General features: G+C 38.4%; 1 protein-coding gene across 7 annotated transcripts in view; it reads left to right on the forward strand.

Moving 5' to 3' along the window:
* The window catches only part of ANKRD26 (ankyrin repeat domain containing 26), a 140,555-nt gene that overhangs the window by 107,654 nt on the left and 17,196 nt on the right, over positions 1 to 15,705 (forward strand). The window lies entirely within an intron of this gene.

Raw genomic sequence — 15,705 nt, forward strand, 5'->3', positions numbered from 1 at the left:
GGTAACAACTTTGAGATAAAAATGAACATAACATACATATTCAAAGAGTAGTACCACCATCAATTTTGGAACATTTTGTCACCCTAAAAAGAAACTTGTATCTTTTACCTGTCTCCCTATGCTAGTTTCCCCTTCCCTACTCTTGTTAGCCCTAGGGAACCACTACTCTACTCTCTGTCTCCATAGATTTGCCTATTTTGGAAATTTCATGTCAATGGAATCACACAATGTGTGGTCCTTTGTGACTGCCTTCTTTCATTTAGCATAATATTTTCTTTTTTTTTTTTTAAAGATTTTATTTATTTATTTGACAGAGAGAGAGAGAGATCACAAGTAGGCAGAGAGGCAGGCAGAGAGAGAGGAGGAAGCAGGCTCCGCACTGAGCAGAGAGCCCGATGCGGGGCTCGATCCCAGGACCCTGAGATCATGACCCGAGCCGAAGGCAGCAGCTTAACCCACTGAGCCACCCAGGCGCCCCTAGCATAATATTTTCATTTCATTTAATTTCAATACCTATTTTGTAGCATGTGTCAGTACTTTATTTCTTTTTATTGCCGAATACTATCCCACTGTATGGACGTGCCACATTTTATTTATTCATTTATTAGTTGGTGGACCTTTGTGTTTGTTTGTTTTTTTAAGATTTTATTATTTATTTATTTGACAGAGACAGAGACAGGGAGAGAGGGAACACAAGCAAGGGGAATGGGAGAGGAAGAAGCAGGCTTGTTGATGAGTAGGGAGCCTGATGTGGGGCTTGATCCCAGGATGCTAGGATCATGACCTGAGCTGAAGGCAGATGCTTCGTGACTGAGCCACCCAGGCACCCTGGGTTGTTTTGGTTTTTGGTTATTGTTAATAATGCCACTGTGGACACACATGTACAAGTTTTTGTGTGAACATGTTTTCATTTCTCTTGCATATGTACTTATAAATGGAATTGCTGGGTCATATGGTAGCTCTCTAATCCTTTTCTTTTTTAACCCTTTAAGGAACTGCCACACTGTTTTCCAACATGGCTGCACCATTTTACATTTTCATTAGCAGTGTTCAAGGGTTCTCATTTTTCCTTTTTTTGGGCCAATATTTGTTGTTACCTGTTGTTTTTATTATAGTCATTCTAGTGGATGTGAAATGGCATTTTGTGGGGTTTTATTTGTTCCTTTGTTTCAAGATTTATTTAAATTCTAGTTAGGTTACGGTTAGGTTATGTTACATATTGGTGTCAGGAGTAGCATTCAGTGATTCATCTCCTACATACAACACCCAGTGCTCATCACAAGTGCCCTCCTTAATCCCCTTCATTCATCTAGCCTACCCCCTACCCACCTCCACTACAACACTGTTTTTCTCTATAGTTACGAATCTTTTATGGTTTGCTCCCTTTCTCTTTTCTCCCCCTTCCCTATGTTCATCTTTTTGTTTCTTAAATTCCACAGATGAGTAAAATCTTATGGTATTTGTTTTTCTCTGACTGACTTGTTTAGTTAGGTATCATATACTTGATGAGTCCATTGATCTTGTGGTTTTGATTTGCATTTTTCTTAAAACTAAGATGTTGAGGGGCGGCTGGGGGACTCAATTCATTAAGTATCTGACTTTAGCTCAGGTCGTGATCCCAGGCATCAAGCCCTGCACTGGCATCAAGCCCTGCACTAGGCTCCCTGCTCAGCTGGGGGCCTGCTTCTCCGTCTCCCTCTCCCTCTGCAGCTCCCCCTGCTTATGTTCTCTTTCTCTGTCAAATAAATAAAATGTTTAAAAAAAAAAACAAAAACAAAAACTTAATTATGTTGAGCATCTCATCTTTCTATGTGTGTTATTATCCATTTCTATATCTTAAAGAATGAATCAATTATTTTGCCCGTTTCTTTATCGGATTGTCTTTTCATTATTGTAAGAGTTATTTACATATCCTAAATACAGATCCCTTATCAGATATAAGATTTTCAAATCTTTTCTCTTATTTAGTAGCTTGCCTTTTCACTTTATTGATGGTGATGTTTAAAGCAAATATGTTTTTAATTTTGATGAAATATACTTAATCTTTTTTTGTCTTTTGGTGTCATAACTAAGAAACTGTTGCCAAAGCCAGTCACAAATGATACACCTATGTTTTTTTCTAAGAGTTTTATAGTTTTAGATCTTATGTTTTGAGTTAATTTTGTATATATGCTATGAAGTAGAGGTCTAATTTTATTACTTTGCATGTGGATATCCATTTGTCCCAGTACCATTTGTTAAAAAGACTATTTTTATTCCGTTTAATTGTTTTATACCCTCATTGAATGTCAGTTCACCATAATGTAGCAATTTCTTTTTAGACTGTCAATTCTAATACATTGACCTATATGTCTATCCTTATGTCACTGTCCAAACAAATTTTATGAGACATCTCCCCTAGTTGTCTTGCAAATTACCACTCACTTATATAATAATAAAAAGTCACTGTAGTGGAACTTAACTTTACTCCTGTAGGCATTTTTTCTTCTTAAAAAGGAGACTTTACCAACTTATGCCTTGCTGACTCCATGATCTGATGAGAAGTTAGGCTCAAAAAGCTAGAGTCCTGTTTCTTTTCACCATTCATGTCTTTAGTCTCTCACTCAGTGCCTCGCATATCCATTTCCATCAAATCTTGGGTGTAGGATCTGCTGTCTACTATTTACTTCATTATGTTTTATGAACTTGTTTTAAAGTGTAGACTCATCCATAAATTTCACCATCTAGGAAGGAAAAGATGAACTCTGGGCCTTCAGCTTTCCTATTTTGAAATCTTGCTAATCCAAAATTACAACTCACAATTAGATACTCTTTTGACCTGGTTCTTGTGTATAACACTGGTGTTGATCCTGTTCTTGGCACAGATCCTACATTCTCAGAAAACACAGTTGTCTTTATCCATCTTCTTTTAGTTTAAATAAAAAGATAATGTACTTCAATAACTCAATACATAATTAATGGAATAAACACATTATTTCAAGAATACAGCTGTAAATTATCAGGTTTTATTTAATGGAGTTATCAGAGACAAATAGTAGATAAGCAGTTTGAATTCCAAAAAAAAAAATAAAAATTTCAAAGCCTATTTGTATGATATGGGAAAGCTTTGTGGCACAACATAAAGATGAGATGGTCTTACTTACCTCCCCACATAAAGAAGCTTGGAGTAAGATAAAGGAGAAGTTATATTCAATTTAAATAGTGCCAAAGGACAGTACCTTTCGTTTTCTACTGAAAAGATTAAAAATGATTCCATAATGTTCTCTTTATTTCCTCACTGATGGAAGCAGAATAATGATTGAGTATTAGATTGATTAAAAAAATACTCAAAGCTGCCTATTTCTTTTAGAATTTCAGTTAATGGAAATCAGGTAAAAGGTCAAATTTTGGTTATTAAACTATTTTTAGTTTTTCAGCTATTATACTTCAAATCATATTGTCTCTCTGCTTGTGAGTTTTCCTTTTCCCCTAACTTGAGGGGAAAGTCTGTAAAGGTGTTCCTGCCAGTTGTAATAATTTGTAGTTGAAGGGAATCTTAGAAAAATATCTTAAGAGAAAGGAAGACGGTGGCAGAGTAAGAGGAGCCTAGGTTCACCTAATCCCTGAAGACTAACAGAACAAAGTCCACTAATAGAGAGAAGAGGCCACATCAAAGAAGGTAGGAAGTACACAGATGTGGTTTAGGAGAGAAACAGATCCTGGCTGCTGCAGAGGAGAGGGAGTCATGGTCATGGAGAAGGGCAGGAGCGAGACATGGGACTGCACAAAGAGAAGGTTTCCCTGTAGCCACTGGCTTGAGAAGTGAGAGGAGCTTAATTTCATGAGTTCTTACAATTCTTACAATTAGGAGGGCTTAAAACATGGTCATTTGGCTTGGCTGGGATAGAGCCTGTAAAGGCACTGTGCTGCTCTTGGAGAGAAGGCAGGCAAACAGCCAGGAGCATACAGCAAGGAAACAGTGATCTGAACAGTGTCTGGGGCATACAGTAGGGAAATTACTCACTTTTCTCAGAGCATTTCCCTAGGCAGTGTTCACAGAGACCCCTCTTTAGGAACAAAGGAATCAGCTAGTACCATTTCCCTCCAGTGCCCCTCAGCACAAGCACAGAGCCATCTGTGGGAAGCAGTGCAGCTCGGACACTGGCTGCCTAATCTGCGTACACCGAGCACCATCCCCTTGCACTCCAGTGGAACTGCCCTGCTCAGTCATTCTTGCCTTAGTTCCACCACAGCAGGCCTTTCCCCCAGAAAATCAGCACAAGCCCCTGTCCACACCGCATCTGACCAGATTCAGGAGGGCTTCAGTTCCAGTGGAGGAGGTGACAGGTCTCATTTCACAAGCACACCAGAGCACATCTAGTTAAAAGTCGTTACATTCAGGCCAGGTACCAAACACTGCCCACAGCAGTGAGGGAAAGCCTCTGCAGATGTCTGGCCTGAAGGATAGAGCAGCCAGAACACAACAGCAGAGTGCATGCTGCACACACTAGAGATACTCGCCTAAGCACAAGACCCTGGGCACTACATGATGTCTTTTTTCATAAGTCCATTACTTTCAGGAACAGATGACATAACTGGCTTTTCTAATACAGAGAAGCTGGTAGATACTTAGATAAAATGAGAAAACAGAGGAATTTATCTCAAGTGAAAGAAGAGGATAAGGCCACGGGTCCAGAGATTGAAGTGAGACAGATGTAAATATCATGCCTGATGGAGGATTTAAAGCAGCGATCATAGGGATACTCACTGGACTTGAGAAAAGAACGGACAACATCAGTGAGACCCTTATAAAAGAGATAAAAGAGTTAAGAATCAGAGATGAAGAGTGGAATAAATGAGATAAGAAACACACCTAATGCAATGAACAGCAGGCTGGAAAAAACAGAGGAACAAATTAACAACTTAGAAGACAAAGTAATGGAAAGTAATGAAGCCAAAGAATGGAGAGAAAGAAGAATTATGCAAAATGAGACCAGACCTAGGGAACTCAGTGACTCCATCAAATGTAATAACATTCATGTTATAGGAATCCCAGTAGAAGAAGAGAGAAAAAAGGTGTAAGAAAATTTATTTCAAGAAATAATAGCAGAGGGACGCCTGGGTGGCTCAGTTGGTTGGACGACTGCCTTCGGCTCAGGTCATGATCCCGGAATCCCGGGATCGAGTCCCACATCAGGCTCTCAGCTCCATGCTTCTCCCTCTGACCTTCTCCTAGCTCATGCTCTCTCTCACTGTCTCTCTCTCAAATAAATAAATAAAATCTTTAAAAAAAAAAAAAAAGAAATAATAGCAGAAAACTTCCCTAAGCTAGGGAAGGCAACAGACATTAAGATCCAGGAGACACAGAAAACTATCAAAATCAACAAAAGTGGGCCAACACCAAGACCTATTGTAATTGAATTTGCAAAATATACTAATAAAGAAAACAGGAAAAATAAAAATAAAAGGAAATAAAAAAATAAAATTAAATTAAAATTAAAAAATAAATAAAAGCAGGAAAGCAAGTCAGTAACTTCCTGGGGAAACCCTTTAAGGCTAGCAGGAACTTTTTCAGCAGAAACTTTACAAGCCAGAAGGGAGTGGCATTATCTATTCAACATGGTGAATGGGAAAAATCTGTAGCCAAGAATACTCTATCCAGTAAGCCTATTCCTCAGAATAGTAAAGAGAGTGTTTCCTAGATAAAAACTAAAGGAGTTTGTGGCTACTAAACTAGCCCCACAAGAAATATTAAAGAGGACTCTTTGAGTGGAAAGAAGAGACCAAAAGTGATAGTATAAAGGCAGGAAACACAAAAGTAGCAAAAATGAACATTTATATAAAAAACATGTTAAGGAACTCAGAAAAAAATGATATAAAATACCTTACCTAAAGCATGGGGAGAAGAGGAGAAAACAATGTGCTCAAACTTAAACGACCAGGAGCTTAATATAGACTGCTATATGCAGAAGAGGTTATATACAAATTATGTATCAAAACCCACTAATAGTGGTGCCTAGGTGGCTTAGTTGGTTAAGCATCTGACTTCATTTCAGCTCAGGTCATAATCTCAGGGTCGTGAGATTGAGCCCTGCACTGCACGCTATTCCAGCCATGGAGTCTGGTTAAGATTCTCTTTCTCCCTCTCCCCACTCCACTTGTGCCCTCTCTAAAAAAAAAAACAACAACAACAACAACAACAAAAAAAAAAAACAAAAAACCACAAAGCCACTGATAAACACTCAAAGAGGAGAAAGAAATACAACTATATCACTAAAGAAAACCAGTGAAACATTGAAGACACAAAAAATGATCAGAGAAAATCTCCAGAAACAACCACAAAGCAAGTAGTAAAATGACAAATACATATCTATCAATAATTACTTTGGATATAAATGGGGTAAGTGGTCCAATCAAAAGACAGGATGTCAGAGTGGATTTAAAAAAAAAAAAAAAGAAGAAGAAATCAGGTCTCAACCAGTATCAAAAGATTGGGATCATCCCCTGCATATTTTCAGACCACAATGCCCTGAAGCTAGAACTCAATCACAAGAGGAAATTTGGAAAGAACCCAAATACATGGAGACTAAACAGCATCCTTCTAAAGAATGAATGGGTCAACCAGGAAATTGAAGAAGAGTTGGAAAAATTCATGGAAACAAATGATAATGACAACACAATGGTTCAAAATCTGTGGGACACAGCAAAGGCAGTCCTAAGAGGAAAATATATAGCAATAGAAGCCTTTCTCAAGAAACAAGAAAGATCTCAAATACACAACCTAACCGTACACCTAAAGGAGCTGGAGAAAGAACAACAAAGAAAGCCTAAACCCAGCAGGAGAAGAGAAATAATAAAGATTAGAGCAGAAATCAATGAAATAGAAACTGAAAAAACAATAGAACAAATCAATGAAACTAGGAGCTGGTTCTTTGAAAGAATTAATAAGATTGATAAACCCCTGGCCAGACTTAAATCAAAAAGAAAAGAGAAAGGACCCAAATAATAAAATCATGAATAAAAGAGGAGAGATTGCACCAACACCAAAGAAATACAAAGAATTATAAGAACATACTATGAGCAACCTACGCCAACAAATTTGACAATCTGGAAGAAATGGATGCATTCCTAGAGACATATAAACTATCACAACTGAACCAAGAAGAAACAGAAAACCTGAACAGACCCATAACCAGTAAGGAGATTGAAACAGTCATCAAAAATCTGCAAACAAACAAAAGCCCAGGGCCAGATGGCTTCCCAGGGGAATTCTATCAAACATTTAAAGAAGAATTAATTCCTATTCTCCTGAAACTGTTCCAAAAAAATAGAAATGGAAGGAAAACTTCCAAACTCATTTTATGAGGCCAGCATCACCTTGATCCCAAAACCAGACAAGGATCCCATCAAAAAAGAGAATTACAGACCAATATCCTTGATGAACACAGATACGAAAATTCTCACCAAACTACTAGCCAGTAGGATCCAACAGTACATTGAAAGGATTATTCACCACGACCAAGTGGGATTTATTCCATGACTGCAAGGTTGGTTCAACATCCACAAATCAATCAATGTGATACAACACATTAATAAAAGAAAGAACAAGAACCATATGATACTCTCAATAGATGCTGAAAAAGCATTGACAAAGTACAGCATCGCTTCCTGATTAAAACTCTTCAAAGTGTAGGGATAGAGGGCACATACCTCAATATCATCAAAGCCATCTATGAAAAACCCACCACAAATATCATTCCGAATGGAAAAAACTGAGAGCTTTTCCACTAAGGTCAGGAACACAGCAGGGATGTCCATTATCACCACTGCTATTCAACATGGCATTAGAAGTCATAGCCTCAGCAATCAGACAACAAAAAGAAATTAAGGGCATCGAAATCAGCAAAGAAAAAGTCAAACTATCACTCTTTGCAGATGATATGATACTATAAGTGGAAAACCCAAAAGACTCCACTCCAAAACTGCTAGAGCTTGTACAGGTATTCAGTAAAGTGTCAGGATATAAAATCAGTGCACAGAAATCAGTTGCATTTCTTTACACCAACAACAAGACAGAAGAAAGAGAAATTAAGGAGTCAATCCCATTTACAATTGCACCCAAAACTATAAGATACCTAGGAATAAACCTGACCAAAGAGGCAAAGAATCTATACCCAGAAAACTATAAAGTACTCATGAAAGAAATTGAGGAAGACACAAAGAAATGGAAAAATGTTCCATGCTCATGGAATGGAAGAACAAATATTGTGAAAATGTCTATGCTACCTCAAGCAATCTACACATTTAATGCAATCCCTGTCAAAATCCCATCCATTTTTCCAAAGAAATGGAACAAATAATCCTAGAATTTATATGGAACCAGAAAAGACCTCGAATAGCCATAGGGATATTGAAAAAGAAAGCCAAAGTTGGTGGCATCACAATTTCAGACTTCAAGCTGTATTACAAAGCTGTCATCATCAAGACAGTATGGTACTGGCACAAAAACAGACACATAGATCAATGGAACCTAATAGAGAGCCCGGAAATAGACCCTCAACTCTATGATCAACTAGTCTTCGACAAAGCAGGAAGGAATGTCCAATGGAAAAAAGACAGCCTCTTCAACATGGTGTTGGGAAAATTGGACAGCCACATACAGAAAAATGAAATTGGACCATTTCCTTACACCACACACGAAAATAGACAGAAAATGGATGAAAGACCTCAGTGTGGGAAAGGAATCCATCTAAATTCTTGAGGAGAAGACAGGCAGCAACCTCTTCGACCTCAGCCGCAGCAACTTCTTCCTAGGAACATCACCAAAGGCAAGGGTTTGCAAGGGCAAAAATGAACTATTGGGATTTCATCAAGATCAAAAGCTTTTGCACAGCAAAGGAAAGAGTCAACAAAACCAAAAGACAACTGACAGAATGGGAGAAGATATTTGCAAACGACATATCAGATGAAGGGCTAGTATCCAAAATCTATAAAGGGCTCAGCAAAGTCAACACCCAAACAAAAAATAATCCAATCAAGAAATGGACAGAGAACATGAACAGACATTTCTGCAAAGAAGACACCCAGATGGCCAACAGTCACATGAAAAAGTGCTCCACATCACTATACGTCAGGGAAAAACAAATCAAAACCACAATGAGATACCACCTCACACCAGTCAGAATGGCTAAAATTAACAAGTCAGGAAATGACAGATGCTGGCAAGGATGCAGAGAAAGGGGAGCCCTCCTACACTGTTGGATTGCAAGCTGGTGCAACCACTCGGGAAAACAGCATGGAGGTTCCTCAAAAAGCTGAAAATAGAGCTGCCCTATGACCCAGCAATTGCACTACTGGGTATTTACCCTAGAGACACAAACGTAGTGATCTGAAGGGGCACGTGCACCCAAATGTTTATAGCAGCAATGTCCACAATAGCCAAACGATGAAAAGAACCTAGATGCCCATCAACAGATGAATGGATGAAGAAGATGTGGTGTATATATATATATATATACAATGGAATGCTATGCAGCCATCAAAAGAAATGAAATCTTGCCATTTGTGATGAGGTGGATGGAACTAGAGGATATTATCCTTAGCGAAATAAGTCAATTGGAGAAAGACAACTATCATACAATCTCCCTGATATGAGGAAGTGGAGATGCAACGTGGGAGGTTAGGGGGGTAGGAAAAGAATAAATGAAAGAAGATGGGATCAGGAGGGAGACAAACCATAAGAGACTCTTAATCTCACGAAAGAAACTTTGAGGGTTGCTGGGGCGGGGAGGGGGGTCGGGAGAGGGTGGTGGCATTATGGACATTGGGGAAGGTATGTGCTATGGTGAGTGCCGTGAAATGTGTAAACCTGGCAATTCACAGACCTGTACCCCTGGGGATAAAAATATATTATATGTTTATAAAAAATTAAAAAATTACTTGAAAAAGAATAATAAATAAATAAATAAAATTTAAAAAATAAAAATAATTTTAAAAAGAAGAAGAAGAAAAAACAAGACCCATCTATAAGCCATTTGCAAGAATTTTATTTTTGTCATAAGGACACCTGCAGACTGAAAGTCAGGGGATGGAAAAAAGATGTATCATGCAAATGGATATCAAAAGAAAGCCAAAATAGTAATACTTATTCTGGACAAAATAGAGTCTAAAAGAAAGAGTGTAGTAAGAGACAAGAGCACTATATCATAATAAAGAGGACAATCTGACAGGAAGAAGAGCTATCAATTGTAAATATTTATGCACCCAACATGGGATCAGTCAAGTACATAAAATAATTAATGATTAACATAAAAGAACTAATTGATAATAATACAATAATACTAGGTTGCTTTATTTTTATTATATATGTTTTAAATGAAATTCATTGCTTTTTTTTTTTTTAAAGATTTTATTTATTTATTTGACAGAGATCACAAGCAGGCAGAGAGGCAGGCAGAGAGAGAGGAGGAAGCAGGTTCTCTGCTGAGCAGAGAGCCTGATGCGGGGCTCGATCCCAGGACCCTGAGATCATGACCCGAGCCGAAGGCAGCGGCTTAACCCGCTGAGCCACCCAGGCGCCCCAAATTCATTGCTTTTATTTCTAATTGCAAAAGTATCCATGAAGACAATGTACAATTTGGATATTTTAGGAAGGAGTAGAAATAATCAATAGTTGGGTACTTTAACACACCACTTACATCAATGGAGAGATCAGGAAGCCAACGAGGAAACTGGCATTATATGATGCACTGGACTAGATGGACTAAAGAGATATATTCAAAATATTCCATCCTTAAACAACAGAATTTACATTCTGGAACATTCTGTGGAATAGATCACGTATTAGGCCACAAAAAAGTCTTTTTTTTTTTTTTAATTTAATTTAATTTTTTTCAGTGTTCCAAAATTCATTGTGTATGCACCACACCCAGTGCTCCATGCAATATGTACCTTCCATAATACCCACAAAACCAGTCTTAATAAATACAAGAAGATTGAAGTCATACCATGCACCTTTTCTAATCACAGTACTATTAAATTAGAAGTCAGCCACAAGAAACAATCTGAAAGACCACAAATACATGTTGGTTAAGTAACATTCTACTAAACAATGAATGGACCAATGAGGAAATAAAAGAATAAATTTAAAAATACATGGAAGCAAATGAAAATGAAAACACAATTGCCCAAACTTTTGAGATAGAGTAAATATGGTTCTAAGAGGGAAGTATATAGCTTTACAGGCCTACCTCAAGAAACAAGAAAAATCTACAACAACATAACCTTCACCTAAAGAAGCTAGAAAAAGAACAATAAGTGAAGCCTAAATTCAGCAGAAGGAAGGAGATAATAAAATTAGAGCAGAAGTAGGGGTACCTGGGTAGCTCATTTGGTTAAGCAGCAGACTCTTGATTTCAGCTCAGGTCATGATCTCAGAGTCCTGGGATTGAGCCCTGCTTCTGGCTCTGTGCTCAGCGGGGAGTCTACTTGAGGATTCTCTCACTCCCTCTCCATTTGACCCTCTCCCCACTTTCTCTCTCTCTCAAATAAATCTTTTTAAAAATCAGAGCAGAAATAAACACTATAGAAACTTTAAAAAGACAAAAATAGGAGAGATCAATCTAACCAGGAGCTGGTTCTTTGAAAAAATTAATAAAACTGGTAAGGCTTTTAGCCAGAGTTATCAGAAAGAAGAGAAAAAGAACCCAAATAAAATCACAGATGAGAGAGGAGAAGTAACAATCAACACCACAGAAATGCAGACAATTATAAAAGAATATTATGAACAACTATATGCCAACAATTTGGACAATGTAGAAGAAATGGATAAATTCATAGAAACATATAAATTACCAAAACTGAAACAAGAATAGAAAATTTGAGCAGACTGATAAGCAGCAAAGAAATTGAATCATTAATCAAAAAACTATGAACAAACACAAGTCCAAGACCAGAGGCAAATTCTACTGAGCATTTAAAGGAAGAGTTAGTACCTGTTCTCAAACTATTCCAAAAAACAGAAAAGGAAGGGAGAACTCCAAATTCATTCTAGGAGGCCAGTATTACCCTGATACCAAAACGAGACAAAGACGCCACAAAAAGAACTCTAAGCCAGTATTTTTGGTGAACATGGATGCAAAAATCCTCAACAAAATACTCGCAAACTGAATCCAACAATACATTAAAAAAATCATCACCACAATCAAATGGGATTTATTCCTAGGTTATGGGGGTGTTTTAATATCTGCAAATCAATCATTGTGATACACCAAATTAATAAAAGGAGAAGAATCTGATCATTTCAAAAGATGTAGGAAAAGCATTTGAAGGGCACCTGGGTGGCTCAGTGGGTTAAATCCTCTGCCTTCGGCTTAGGTCATGATTCCGGCGTCCTGGGATCTAGCCCTGCATCGGGCTCTCTGCTCGGTGGGGAGCCTGCTTCCCCCTCTCTCTCTGCCTGCCTCTCTGCCTACTTGTGATCTCTGTCAAATAAATAAATAAAATCTTAAAAAAAAAAAACAGCATTTGACAACAAAGTGCAACATCCATTCATGATAAAAAAGTACAACATCCATTCATGATAAAATCCCTCAACAAAGTAGGTTTAGAAGGAACATACTTCAACATAATAAAGGTCATATATAAAAAAATACACAGGTAGTGACATCCTAAATGGGGGGAAACGGAAAGAAAAACTTCTTAGATCTTGGTTCTAGTTATGGGCTTCTTCTCATTAGCACTGTTTGTCATTATTAAATTAATCTTAGGGGCACCTGGGTGGCTCAGATGGTTAAGTGTCTGCCTTTGGCTCAGGTCATGATCTCCAGGTCCTGGGATCAAGTCCCATGTCAGGCTCCCAGCTCAGCAGGGAGTCTGCTTCTCCCTCTCCTCTGCCTCTCCCCTTGCTTGTGCTCTCTCTGTATCTCTCCCAAATGAATAAATTTTTAAAAATGAAAAAAAAAACATTTATTACTTCCCAGTTTAATGGAGACCAATTTCTACTATATAAATTATGTATCTGGGGCGCCTGGGTGGCTCAGTGGGTTAAGCCGCTGCCTTCAGCTCAGGTCATGATCTCAGGGTCCTGGGATCGAGTCCCGCATCGGGCTCTCTGCTCAGCAGGGAGCCTGCTTCCCTCTCTCTATCTCTGCCTGCCTCTCTGTCTACTTGTGATCTCTGTCTGTCAAATAAATAAATAAAATCTTAAAAAAAAAAATTATGTATCTTATTAACTCTTTTTGTCATCCATTTTTCTGTCTGTTTTTTCTTAACAAACTCCCCAAAGCTTAGTGGCTTAAATAAATAACATTTATTTTGTTCACAAATCTACTGTTAGGAAAAGTGTGGCCAGGACAGCTTGTTCTCTTCCCCTAGCTTCAGGTGGGGCAGCTGAAGGGCTTGGGGCTGGAACTGTTTGAAGATTTGTTCACTCACATCTGGTGGTGTTGATGTGGCTATTGCCTAGGACTATAGCTGGGGCAGGCAGCGAAACACTGACACTAGCACACTAGACTCCTTGTGGCCTGAACTTTCTTACAAGATGGGGGGCTCAATTCCAAGAAAGCTGCCTGAGCTGCAGAGCAAGGCAGAAGCTCTATTGTCTTTTGTAACCTGGCCTGGGAATACGCAGAGCATCACATTCACCATATTCTGTTTGGAGTAAGTCACGAAGGTAGGCCCATGGTCTTTTTTTTTTTTAATGGAATGAATATTTAAAAACCTATGGACACGTTTAAAAAGCAACATGATTTATCCACCGGCCTCAATTTTTTGTATTCCTCCCACATGAAAAATACACTCACCTCCCCCCCATACTTCCCACAAATCTCAGTTCTCCTGGCATTGGGTTTGGACTTGAGTCCAAGATCTTAACCATCTTAATCAGGTACAGCAGGGATAAGGTACCTGAAGTATAGTCCCTTGAGTGCAAGTCCTCTCCATCTGAACACTTGGGAATGAAGGAAGACAGTTCTCTACCACTCAAAAATGGAACACTCTGGTAACCTCCTAAGACTCTCCCATTGAAAGAAGATGGGAGGCACACTAGTCCATAGCAGTTTTGAAACACACCCTGAAGCATGCTGTCAGTTCTTCAGTGAGGATTTAGTCCTAACCATGGGAATGCTTCTCCATGGCTGTTTGCTTTACTCTTTGAGCTCTTGGTTCTGTCCTTTTCATAAGGAATAACCTGTGTTTATAGCTGCTTTTTCAGCCTGCTTCCTCCTGGTGGGACTTCTAAGACTCAAAGGCCTATTTTTAGTTTGTACTATCTTGGTATCTTTTAGTCCAAGCTTGCAAACACTGTTTTTGCTACTATAATTCTCTTAGTTTTTTGAGTTTTCCATGAATATGATTGGATTTCATGCCATTAGAAAAGCCGTTCTCCCGAGTCTTTTTGAGATAAGCTTTTCACCTCAGGTTTCCCGTGAAGCTCTCATTTGACAATGCCTTTAAAATTCTCATACTCTTTAGAGCCTTAAAGAAATTTGAGGCACACCTTAAATCCTTCTGAAGTCTTAATAAAGGGTTTATAGTTATGGCTTCATCCATAGGCCATGTCTTCCTGGATTTGCTTTTAACCCAGAAGCCATTTCTTTATTTTAGTGTTATTCAACAATATAGCATGTGGAGAGGCTGTAAATGAGGAACAGATAGATGAACCCAGTAAGTCCTGGTTCCTTCATATTGAATAGTCTTTCTTTAGCTTATCTCTATCAGTTTTACTTTCAAGTGGTTTGTGGCACGAGTTCCTTTTCCCTCTAGTGTCATTTTCTTCACTTGTCTGGAAGCCTTTGCTGTAAGCCTCTTCAAGGGCCATCAGGTTTCCACTAACAGTCTCTTGGAAGCCCTTTTGGTTTTCATTCTTACTCTACTTCTCACTCTTCTTTCAGGTTCCACCCACCTCCTGGTTCAAAGAAGGTTTAGTTTTAGTTTTTTGGGTTATTTTTAATGGCAGCACCCCATTTTAATATCAGTATCTGTGCCAGTTATTTACTGCTGTATAATAAACCATCTCAAAACCTAGTGGCTCAAAACAGCATTTATCTTGTTCACAAATCTTTGGACAGGGCTGAGTAAGGCCAACTCATTTCTTCTTCATTTGGCATCACCTGGGATGACTGGAAGCTGGGAACTAGAATAATCTAAAACCTTGTTCATGCACATGTTTGGCTGTTGAGGCTGGCTTTCGGCTAGGATGTTAGCTAGGGCAGTCTCAGCTGGCATATTTGCATGAAGACTCACTAGGTAGCCTGGGCTTTCCCACAATAGCTGGAATCTAAGAGTGATGTTTCCTAGAAGAAGAAAGTCAGATGGAAGCTATATCACATTTTCTAACCTCGCCTTAAAAATCACTCAGCAGCTCTGCCATATTCTGTTCACTAGGAACCAGTTACTAAGGCCAGCACATATGAAGGGGAGGGATTGTCATGGGAGAAGTGTCGATTTATAAAACCACCACATCCACTTGTCTTTCCAGTCATATTAAAGGAAAGGAGTTCTTCCCAACTCAGTATCACTGAAACTCCAGCAAGTTTTTTGGTTGTTTTCATTGCTTAGTATATTCTCTTATTTTGTGGGAAGTAACAAAGGATTGTAACACTGTTGAGTTAAGGAATTTTTTTTTTTTTTGGTCCAAAAATATATGGATCATCTCACTAAATTTTTTTCCCTATGAAATTTTTTTTCTGAGAGATGTGATTTCTTAACCTTGTGGATCATTTCTCC

The sequence above is a fragment of the Lutra lutra genome, chromosome 8 (genome assembly GCF_902655055.1).
Source record: "Lutra lutra chromosome 8, mLutLut1.2, whole genome shotgun sequence".
In the NCBI taxonomy this organism is placed as follows: Eukaryota; Metazoa; Chordata; class Mammalia; order Carnivora; family Mustelidae; genus Lutra; species Lutra lutra.